Consider the following 11164-nt stretch of genomic DNA (forward strand, 5'->3'; position numbering starts at 1 on the left):
GCAAGTTTAATTTAGCGAGCGACTTGGCAACTGCAATCTTGTTGCAAAGCAAAAGCTATATCCTACCTATTTTGTAGCAAATTACTCGCTAACCTCATTGGAAATCAATTGCAAAGTTATAACAAATCCAAAGCTAATCGAGACAATTTTAGAAGTAACTAGTTGCAATTGAGTCACTAATCAAAAGCTTATTTAGTAAGGAATTAGCGGCTGTTTAACAACTGATAGACTTTTCTTGCTTATTTCATGTTGCTACTAATTTGTCAGAAAAATGTTAGTCCTTATTCTGTCCTTATTTCATGTTGCTACTAATCACTAACCTCTATATAAATCCATTGAAAATTCATGAAAAGTTTGAAGCAAATTTGTCAAGCACGCTAATGTAATTTGTCACAATTTTGTCACTAATCTAAAGCTATTTTAAATGAGACAATAATTAAAGTCTGGTCGGCGAAATTGTGAACTATACTTTTTCACAACTCTCATAATCCCTGGTAATGGCTCCAAAAACTTGGTGCGCTCAATACCATGGCATTACACAACTTCGCACAACTAACCAGCAAGTGCACTGGGTCGTCCAAGTAATAAAACCTTACGTGAGTAAGGGTCGATCCCACGGAGATTGTTAGTAATGAAGCAAGCTATGGTCATCTTGTAAATCTTAGTCAGGCAAACTCAAATGTATGATGATGAACGAAAATAACATAGAAGATAAAGATAGTGATACTTATGTATATCATTGGTGTATGAGCTTCAGACAAGTGTATGAAGATGCCTTCCCTTCCGTCTCTCTGCTTTCCTACAGCCTTCATCCAATCCTTTCTTACTCCTTTCCATGGCAAGCTCGTGTAAGGTCTCACTGTTGTCAGCAGCTACCTCCCATCCGCGCAGTGAAAGCTAATGCAAAGCACTCTGTCACAGTGCCGCCAATCACCGGTTTGGTTCCCTCCCCTACCGGAATAGAATCACTCTTTTGCGTCTGTCACTAACGCCCAGTAGGTTACAGGTTTGAAGCACGTCACAGTCATTCAATCATTGAATCCTACTCAGAACACCACAGACAAGGTTAGACCTTCCGGATTCTCTTGAATGCTGCCATCAGTTCTTGCCTATACCACGAAGACTCTGATCTTACGGAATGGCTGGCTCGTTTGTCAGGCGAGCACTCGGTTGTCAGGCGATCAACCATGCATCGTGCAATCAGGAATCCAAGAGATATTCACTAAAGCCTCGAATGCTTGTAGAACAAGAATGGTTGTCAGTCACCTTGTTCATAGGTTGAAGAACGAGTGATATCTTAGATAAAGAACAAGCGGAATTGAATGGAAGAACAATAGTAATTGCATTAATACTCGAGGTACAGCAGAGCTCCACACCCTTAATCTATGGTGTGTAGAAACTCCACCGTTGAAAATACATAAGCATAAGGTCTAGGCATGGCCGAATGGCCAGCCTCCCAAAGATCTAAGATAGCATAAAAGTGAAGATAGCTACCCAAGTCTCGATGCAAATACAATAGTAAAAGGTCCTACTTATAGATAACTAGTAGCCTAGGTGTACAAAGATGAGTAAATGACATAAAAATCCACTTCCGGGCCCACTTGGTGTGTGCTTGGGCTGAGCAATCAAGGAAATTCGTGTAGAGACCTTTTCTGGAGTTAAACGCCAGCTCCCATGCCAGTTTGGGCGTTTAACTCCAACTTTTATTCCTGTTCCGGCGTTTAACGCTGGAATTCCTGAGGCCGGATTGCTTCGCGGGTTTGGGCCATCAAATCTTGGACAAAGTATGGACTATTATATATTGCTGGAAAGCCCTGGATGTCTACTTTCCAACGCCGTTGAGAGCGCGCCAATTGGGCTTCTGTAGCTCCAGAAAATCCACTTCGAGTGCAGGGAGGTCAGAATCCAACAGCATCTGCAGTCCTTTTTGGTCTCTGAATCAGATTTTTGCTCAGGTCCCTCAATTTCAGCCAGAAAATACCTGAAATCACAGAAAAACACACAAACTCATAGTAAAGTCCAGAAAAGTGAATTTTAAATAAAAACTAATAAAATGTACTAAAATCTAACTAAAAGATATCAAAAACATACTAAAAACAATGCCAAAAAGTATACAAATTATCCGCTCATCACAACACCAAACTTAAACTGTTGCTTGTCCTCAAGCAACTGAAAATCAAATAAGATCAAAAGAAGAGAATATGCAATGAATTCCAAAAACATCTGTGAAGATCAGTATTAATTAGATGAGCGGGGCTTTTAACCTTCTGTCTCTGAACAGTTTTGGCATCTCAATCTATCCCTTGAAATTCAGAATGGTTGGCTTCTTTAGGAACTCAGAGTCCAGATAGTGTTAATGATTCTCCTAGTAAAGTATGATGATTCTTGAACATAGCTATTTATTGAGTCTTGGCTGTGGCCCAAAGCACTCTGTCTTCCAGTATTACCACCGGATACATACATGCCACAGACACATAATTGGGTGAACCTTTTCAGATTGTGACTCAGCTTTGCTAAAGTCCCCAATTAGAGGTGTTCAGGGTTCTTAAGCACACTCTTATTTGCCTTGGATCACAACTTTATTTCTTTTCTTTTTCTTTCTTTCTTTTTTCTTTTTTTTCGATTTTTTTTTTTTTCGGTTTTTTTTTTCTCTTTTTTTTTTTTTTTTTTTGAATAGCTTTTTCTTGCTTCAAGAATCATTTTATTGATTTTTCAGATCCTCAGTAACATGTCTCCTTTTTCATCATTCTTTCAAGAGCCAACATTCATGAACCACAAATTCAAGATACATATGCACTGTTTACACATACATTCAGAGAGCAAAAATATTGCCACCACATCAAAATAATTAAACTATTATAAAATTCAAAATTCATGCAATTCTTCCTTTTTCAATTAAGCACATTTTTATTCAAGAAAGGTGATGGATTCATAGGACATTCATAACTTTAAGGCATAGACACTAAGACACTAATGATCATAAGACACAAACATGGATAACATAAAGCATAAAATTCGAAAAACAAAGGAATAAAGAACAAGGAAATCAAGGAATGGGTCCACCTTAGTGATGGCGGCTCTTCCTTGCTTTTGAAGGTCCTATGGAGTGCTTGAGCTCCTCAATGTCTCTTCCTTGTCTTTGTTGCTCCTCCCTCATGATTCTTTGATCTTCTCTAATTTCATGGAGGAGAATGGAGTGTTCTTGATGCTCCACCCTTAGTTGTCCCATGTTGGAACTTAATTCTCCTAGGGAGGTGTTCAGTTGCTCCCAATAGTCTTGTGGAGGAAAGTGCATCCCTTGAGGTATCTCAGGGATTTCTTGATGAGAGGGGTCTCTTGTTTGCTCCATCTTCTTCTTAGTGATGGGCTTGAGGTCATGCCTTCTCAGTTGAACCGGCTTTGGATGCCATAAATGGTTATGGAAAAACAAAAAGCAATGCTTTTACCACACCAAACTTAAAAGGTTTGCTCGTCCTCGAGCAAAAGAAGAAAGAAAGGAGTAGAAGAAGAAGAAATGAGGAAGAGGGGGAGGGTAGTGTGTTCGGCCAAAGGGGGAAGAAGTGGTCTTTAGGTTGTGTGAAAATGAAGGGTTGAAGAAGGGTATTTATAGGAGAGAGGTTTTTGGGGAAGAGGTGTTAAGGTGATTGGTGAATGGGGGAAGAAGAGAGAGAGTGATGGTAGGGTCCTGTGGGGTCCACAGATCCTGTAGTGTCAAGGAAAAGTCATCCCTGCACCAAAAGTTGCTCAAAATCACGTTTTGAGCCATTTCTGGCGTTAAACGCCGGGCTGGTGCCCATTCCTGGCGTTTAACGCCAGGTTGTTGCCCTTTACTGGCGTTTAACGCCAGTCTGGTGCCCTTTTCTGGCGTTAAACGCCCAGAAAGGTGCCAGACTGGGCGTTAAACGCCCAACTGCTAGGCTGACTGGCGTTTGAACGCCAGCAGCATCTTCCTCCAGGGTGTGCTGTTTTTCTTCCTGTTTTTCATTTTGTTTTTGCTTTTTTCATTGTTTTTGTGACTTCTTATGATCATCAACCTACAAAAAAAGATAAAATAACAAAAGAAAATAATTAATTATAAAACATTGGGTTGCCTCCCAACAAGCGCTTCTTTAGTGTCATTAGCTTGACAGAGGACTCCCATGGAGCCTCAGAAACACTCAGAACCGTGTTGAAACCTCCCAACACCAAACTTAGAGTTTGAATGTGGGATTTCAACACCAAACTTAGAGTTTGGTTGTGGCCTCCCAACACCAAACTTAGAGTTGGACTGTGGGGGCTCTGCTTGGCTCTGTTTTGAGAGAAGCTCTTCATGCTTCTTCTCCATGATGATAGAGGGATATCCTTGGGCCTTAAACACCATGGATTCTTCATTCACTTGAATGATCAACTCTCCTCTATCAACATCAATCACAGCCTTTGCTGTGGCTAGGAATGGTCTGCCAAGGATGATGGATTCATCCATGCACTTCCCAGTCTCTAGGACTATGAAATCAGTAGGAATGTAATGGCTTTCAACCTTAACCAGAACATCCTCTACAAGTCCATGGGCTTGTTTTCTTGAGTTGTCTGCCATTTCTAGTGAGATTTTTGCAGCTTGCACCTCAAAGATCCCTAATTTCTCCATTACAGAGAGGGGCATGAGGTTTACACTTGACCCTAAGTCACACAAGGCCTTCTTGAAGGTCATGGTGCCTATGGTACAAGGTATAGAAAACTTCCCAGGATCCTGCCTCTTTTGAGGCAGTTTCTGCCTAGACAGGTCATCCAGTTCTTTGGTGAGCAAGGGAGGTTCATCTTCCCAAGTCTCATTTCCAAATAACTTGTCATTTAGGTTCATGATTGCTCCAAGGTATTTAGCAACTTGCTCTTCAGTGACATACTCATCCTCTTCAGAGGAAGAATACTCATCAGAGCTCATGAAAGGCAGTAGCAAGTCCAAGGGAATCTCTATGGTCTCAGTCTGAGCCTCAGATTCCCAAGGTTCCTCATTGGGGAACTCATTAGAGGCCAGTGGACGTCCAGTGAGGCCTTCCTCAGTGGCGTTCACTGCCTCTTCTTCCTCCCAGAATTCGGCCATGTTTATGGCTTTGCACTCTCCTTTTGGATTTTCTTCAGTGTTACTTGGGAGAGTGCTTGGAGGAAGTTCAGTAATTTTCTTGCTCAGCTGACCCACTTGTCCTTCCAAATTCCTAATGGAAGATCTAGTTTCAGTCATGAAACTTTGAGTGGTTTTGATCAGATCAGAGACCATGGTTGCTAAGTCAGAATTATTCTGCTTAGAGCTCTCTGTCTGTTGCTGAGAAGATGATGGAAAAGGCTTGCCATTGTTAAACCTGTTTCTTCCACCATTGTTATTGAAACCTTGTTGAGGTCTCTCGTGATTCTTCCATGAAAGATTTGGATGATTTCTCCATGAAGAATTATAGGTGTTACCATAGGGTTCTCCTAGGTAATTTACCTCTTCCATGGAAGGGTTCTCAGGATCATAAGCTTCTTCCTCAGATGAAGCTTCCTTAGTACTGTTTGGTGCATCTTGCATTCCAGACAGACTTTGAGAAATCAAATTGACTTGTTGTGTCAATATTTTATTCTGAGCCAATATGGCATTCAGAGTGTCAATCTCAAGAACTCCTTTCTTCTGACTAGTCCCATTGTTCACAGGATTTCTTTCAGAAGTGTACATGAATTGGTTATTTGCAACCATTTCAATCAGTTCTTGAGCTTCAGTAGGCGTCTTCTTCAGATGAAGAGATCCTCCTGCAGAGCTATCCAAGGACATCTTAGATAGTTCAGAGAGACCATCATAGAAAATACCTATGATGCTCCATTCAGAAAGCATGTCAGAAGGACATTTTCTGATTAATTGTTTGTACCTTTCCCAAGCTTCATAGAGGGATTCTCCATCCTTTTGTCTAAAGGTTTGGACTTCCACTCTAAGCTTACTCCATCTTTGTGGTGGAAAGAATTTTGCCAAGAAGGCATTGACTAGCTTTTCCCATGAGTCCAGGCTTCTTTAGGTTGAGAGTCCAACCATATTCTAGCTCTGTCTCTTACAGCAAAAGGGAATAGCATCAGTCTATAGACTTCAGGGTCAACCCCATTAGTCTTGACTGTGTCACAGATTTGCAAGAATTCAGCTAAAAACTGATGAGGATCTTCCATTGGAAGTCCATGGAACTTGCAATTCTGTTGCATTAGAGAAACTAATTGAGGCTTAAGCTCAAAGTTGTTTGCTCCAATGGCAGGGATAGAGATGCTTCTCCCATAAAAATCAGGAGTAGGTGCAGTAAAGTCACCCAGCACCTTCCTTGCATTGTTTGCATTGTTGTTGTTTTCTGCTGCCATGTTTTCTTCCTTGAAGAATTCGGTCAGGTCCTCTAAAGAGAGTTGTGCTTTGGCTTCTCTTAGCTTTCTCTTCAAAGTCCTTTCAGGTTCAGGATCAGCTTCAACAAGAATGCCTTTGTCCTTGCTCCTGCTCATATGAAAGAGAAGGGAACAAGAAAATGTGGAATCCTCTATGTCACAGTATAGAGATTCCTTTAAGTGTCAGAGGAAAAGAGAAATAGAAAGAAGAAGGAGAAGATAAATTCGAACTTTAGTTAGATAAGGTTCGAATTGTGCATTGAGAAGGAGTGGCACTCCATAAATAGAAGGATGTGGGAAGGAGGGAAGAAGATTTTCGAAAATTAATTAAAATACTTTGAAAACATTTTTGAAAAACATCAATTGATTTTCGAAAATCAAAGTGGAAAAGAAACCAAGTGATTTTTGAAAAAGATTTTGAAATTAGAAATTAAAAAGATTTGATTGAAAACTGTTTTGAAAAAGATGTGGTTAAAAAGATTTTAAAAAAAAATGTGATTGAGAAGATATGATTTGAAAACTATTTGAAAAGATATGATTTTAAAAATGAATGACTTGCCTAACAAGAAAAGATATGATTTGAAACATTCAAACCTTTCTCAACAGAAAAGGTAACAATCTTGTGATGTTCAATCAAATCATTAATTGTTAGTAAGTATCTTTTAAAAAGGAAAGAAATTGATTTTGAAAACATTTGATTGAAAAGATTTGATTTGAAAAAGATTTGATTTTGAAAAACTAAGAAAATTTGATTTTGAAAACAAAATCTTCCCCCTAGCACCATCCTCGCGTTAAACGCCCAGAATGGTATACATTCTGGCGTTTAACGCCCAAAATGCTACCTCTTTGGGCGTTAAACGCCCAACCAGGTACCCTGGCTGGCTTTTAAACGCCAGTCTGCCTTCTTCACTGGGCATTTTTGAATGCTCAGCTTTTTCTGTATAATTCCTCTGCAGTATGTTCTAAATCTTCAATTCTTTGTATCATTGACTTGAAAAGACACAAATTAAAAATATTTATGGATTTTTAATAATCAAAATGCAACAAGAATCAAATAACAATGCATGCAAGACACCAAACTTAGCAGTTTGTGTACTACTGACACTAACAATATGAGAATGCATATGAGACACAAAAAAATGCTTCAAGTCAATAGAATTCAAAGATTAGAACACAAAATATATGCATGGATTCGAAAAATATAACAAAGACATGCATTTGACACCAAACTTAAGATGAGACTCTAGACTCAAACAAGAAATATTTTTGGATTTTTATGGTTTTGTAATTTTTTTTTTTTTGTGATTTTCGAAAATTTAAGTGAAAACATCAAAATTCTTAATGAGAATTCTAGGAATCAGTGCAATGCTAGTCTAAGACTCCGGTCCAGGAATTAGACATGGCTTCACAGCCAGCCAAGCTTTCAAAGAAAGCTTCGGTCCAAAACACTAGACATGACCAAGGTCAGCCAAGCCTTAGCAAATCACTGCTCCAACAGCAAGATTGATACGAAATCAACAAGCTCTTGTGGTGATAAGTTGAAACCTCGGTCCAATCAGATTAGACATGGCTTCTCAGCCAGCCAGATTTCAACAAATCATCATGAAACTCTAGAATTCACCTTCAAGAATTTCGAAAAAAAAATACCTAATCTAAGCAACAAGATGAACCGTCAGTTGTCCAGCCTAAACAATCCCGGGCAATAACACCAAAAATTTGATGTTGTTGCCGGATCTTGGCTCTGATGTTACCAAAAGCTTACTCAAAACATGAACAATCCCCGGCAACGGCGCCAAAAACTTGGTCGGCGAAATTGTGAACTATACTTTTTCACAACTCTCATAATCCCTGGTAATGGCTCCAAAAACTTGGTGCGCTCAATACCATGGCATTACACAACTTCGCACAACTAACCAGCAAGTGCACTGGGTCGTCCAAGTAATAAAACCTTACGTGAGTAAGGGTCGATCCCACGGAGATTGTTAGTAATGAAGCAAGCTATGGTCATCTTGTAAATCTTAGTCAGGCAAACTCAAATGTATGATGATGAACGAAAATAACATAGAAGATAAAGATAGTGATACTTATGTATATCATTGGTGTATGAGCTTCAGACAAGTGTATGAAGATGCCTTCCCTTCCGTCTCTCTGCTTTCCTACAGCCTTCATCCAATCCTTTCTTACTCCTTTCCATGGCAAGCTCGTGTAAGGTCTCACTGTTGTCAGCAGCTACCTCCCATCCGCGCAGTGAAAGCTAATGCAAAGCACTCTGTCACAGTGCCGCCAATCACCGGTTTGGTTCCCTCCCCTACCGGAATAGAATCACTCTTTTGCGTCTGTCACTAACGCCCAGTAGGTTACAGGTTTGAAGCACGCCACAGTCATTCAATCATTGAATCCTACTCAGAACACCACAGACAAGGTTAGACCTTCCGGATTCTCTTGAATGCTGCCATCAGTTCTTGCCTATACCACGAAGACTCTGATCTTACGGAATGGCTGGCTCGTTTGTCAGGCGAGCACTCGGTTGTCAGGCGATCAACCATGCATCGTGCAATCAGGAATCCAAGAGATATTCACTAAAGCCTCGAATGCTTGTAGAACAAGAATGGTTGTCAGTCACCTTGTTCATAGGTTGAAGAACGAGTGATATCTTAGATAAAGAACAAGCGGAATTGAATGGAAGAACAATAGTAATTGCATTAATACTCGAGGTACAGCAGAGCTCCACACCCTTAATCTATGGTGTGTAGAAACTCCACCGTTGAAAATACATAAGCATAAGGTCTAGGCATGGCCGAATGGCCAGCCTCCCAAAGATCTAAGATAGCATAAAAGTGAAGATAGCTACCCAAGTCTCGATGCAAATACAATAGTAAAAGGTCCTACTTATAGATAACTAGTAGCCTAGGTGTACAAAGATGAGTAAATGACATAAAAATCCACTTCCGGGCCCACTTGGTGTGTGCTTGGGCTGAGCAATCAAGGAAATTCGTGTAGAGACCTTTTCTGGAGTTAAACGCCAGCTCCCATGCCAGTTTGGGCGTTTAACTCCAACTTTTATTCCTGTTCCGGCGTTTAACGCTGGAATTCCTGAGGCCGGATTGCTTCGCAGGTTTGGGCCATCAAATCTTGGACAAAGTATGGACTATTATATATTGCTGGAAAGCCCTGGATGTCTACTTTCCAACGCCGTTGAGAGCGCGCCAATTGGGCTTCTGTAGCTCCAGAAAATCCACTTCGAGTGCAGGGAGGTCAGAATCCAACAGCATCTGCAGTCCTTTTTGGTCTCTGAATCAGATTTTTGCTCAGGTCCCTCAATTTCAGCCAGAAAATACCTGAAATCACAGAAAAACACACAAACTCATAGTAAAGTCCAGAAAAGTGAATTTTAAATAAAAACTAATAAAAATGTACTAAAATCTAACTAAAAGATATCAAAAACATACTAAAAACAATGCCAAAAAGTATACAAATTATCCGCTCATCAAAGTCTCAAAGTCGTGACTAATAATTAGCTGGCTAATTTTTAATAACTAATAATTTTCAATATTCTAGTAAGAAATCAATTCTAAAAAATTTTACAAACAACTCAAATCAAAAGCTTTTTCTTAAAAAATATTTTTTTCCTATTAGATCACAAATTTGTCGTTATTTTTAATGAAAAATTTGCTGTTAATTTGAAGTGAAGTTTAAAATTAATATATTTTAAAGACAAATTTAAAAATTTAATATTTTTAGAAAATGAGAGCATAATGTTGATATTTTCAATCACAAAATATAAGATAAAATACTTAAATAAACCAAATACATGCAAATATTACTAATATCACCCAAAGCAAGAAATGATACGTGAATCTTCCAGAGGCGTTTTTTTATACCAATCGAATTAGGGTAATTAGATTTACAAATTTTAGTAGTAAATCGAATTAGACTAAATAGATTTACTAGGTGAGCTTTAACTATACATAAATCAAAACAGGTAATATCAATTTACACATTCACAGGTAAATCGAATCAGGCTAGACAGATTTATGCATAGGCATTGGTGGTATGTTTTTAAATTAATCTAACCAGCCTAATTCGATTTATATAGGACAGAGGGCTTTATATAAATCTAGCTGCCTGTTTCGATTTACATGCCATTGATTTTTTTTTTACCGAAAATAGGGAGACTCGAACCCGCAACCTCTTAGATGAGTATGAAAAGACTATGCCATTTGAGTTATAGCTCGTTCACATGCCATTGATTTATTAGGGTGATTTACTCTAAATAATAATAATAATAATAATAATAATAATAATAATAATAATAATAATAATAATAAGTATTCAGGATCACAAAAAAATTATTTTCTATAATATTTTAAAAAAAAATAATAAATATTTAAAGAATAATTGAATACGTGCTCACATTAAAATAACATTGAATATTATATTATTATGGTTTTGTTTTTATTATTCAAATATTAAATTTTATAATTTAACATTTTTATTTTACTTTATCATTAAGCTATAGACAAAAATAAATGTTCAAATGTAAAATTGAAATTAATATCCAAAAACCAATAGTAAATAGTACAACCAGTTAAAAAAAATACTTAAAAATCTCATAAAAAATTTTATACTTATCTGATAGAATTATTATTATTATTATTATTAAATACTATAGAGACTGTTGGATAATGATGTGTAAATATTAAATAATAATAATAAATTATTATTATTATTATTATTATTATTATTATTAGGACAAATCACTCTAATAAATCAATGACATGTAAATTGAAATATGGCAGCT

General features: G+C 37.9%; 1 non-coding gene across 1 annotated transcript; it reads left to right on the forward strand.

Moving 5' to 3' along the window:
* Positions 1 to 5833: 5833 nt before the first annotated feature.
* Positions 5834 to 5941, forward strand: LOC130964751 (small nucleolar RNA R71). Its single transcript, XR_009080826.1, has one exon. It is a non-coding gene; the product is annotated as a small nucleolar RNA R71 (small nucleolar RNA).
* The last annotated feature ends 5223 nt before the right edge of the window (positions 5942 to 11164 follow it).

Source organism: Arachis stenosperma, chromosome 2 (assembly GCF_014773155.1).
Source record: "Arachis stenosperma cultivar V10309 chromosome 2, arast.V10309.gnm1.PFL2, whole genome shotgun sequence".
NCBI classification, from domain to species: domain Eukaryota; kingdom Viridiplantae; phylum Streptophyta; class Magnoliopsida; order Fabales; family Fabaceae; genus Arachis; species Arachis stenosperma.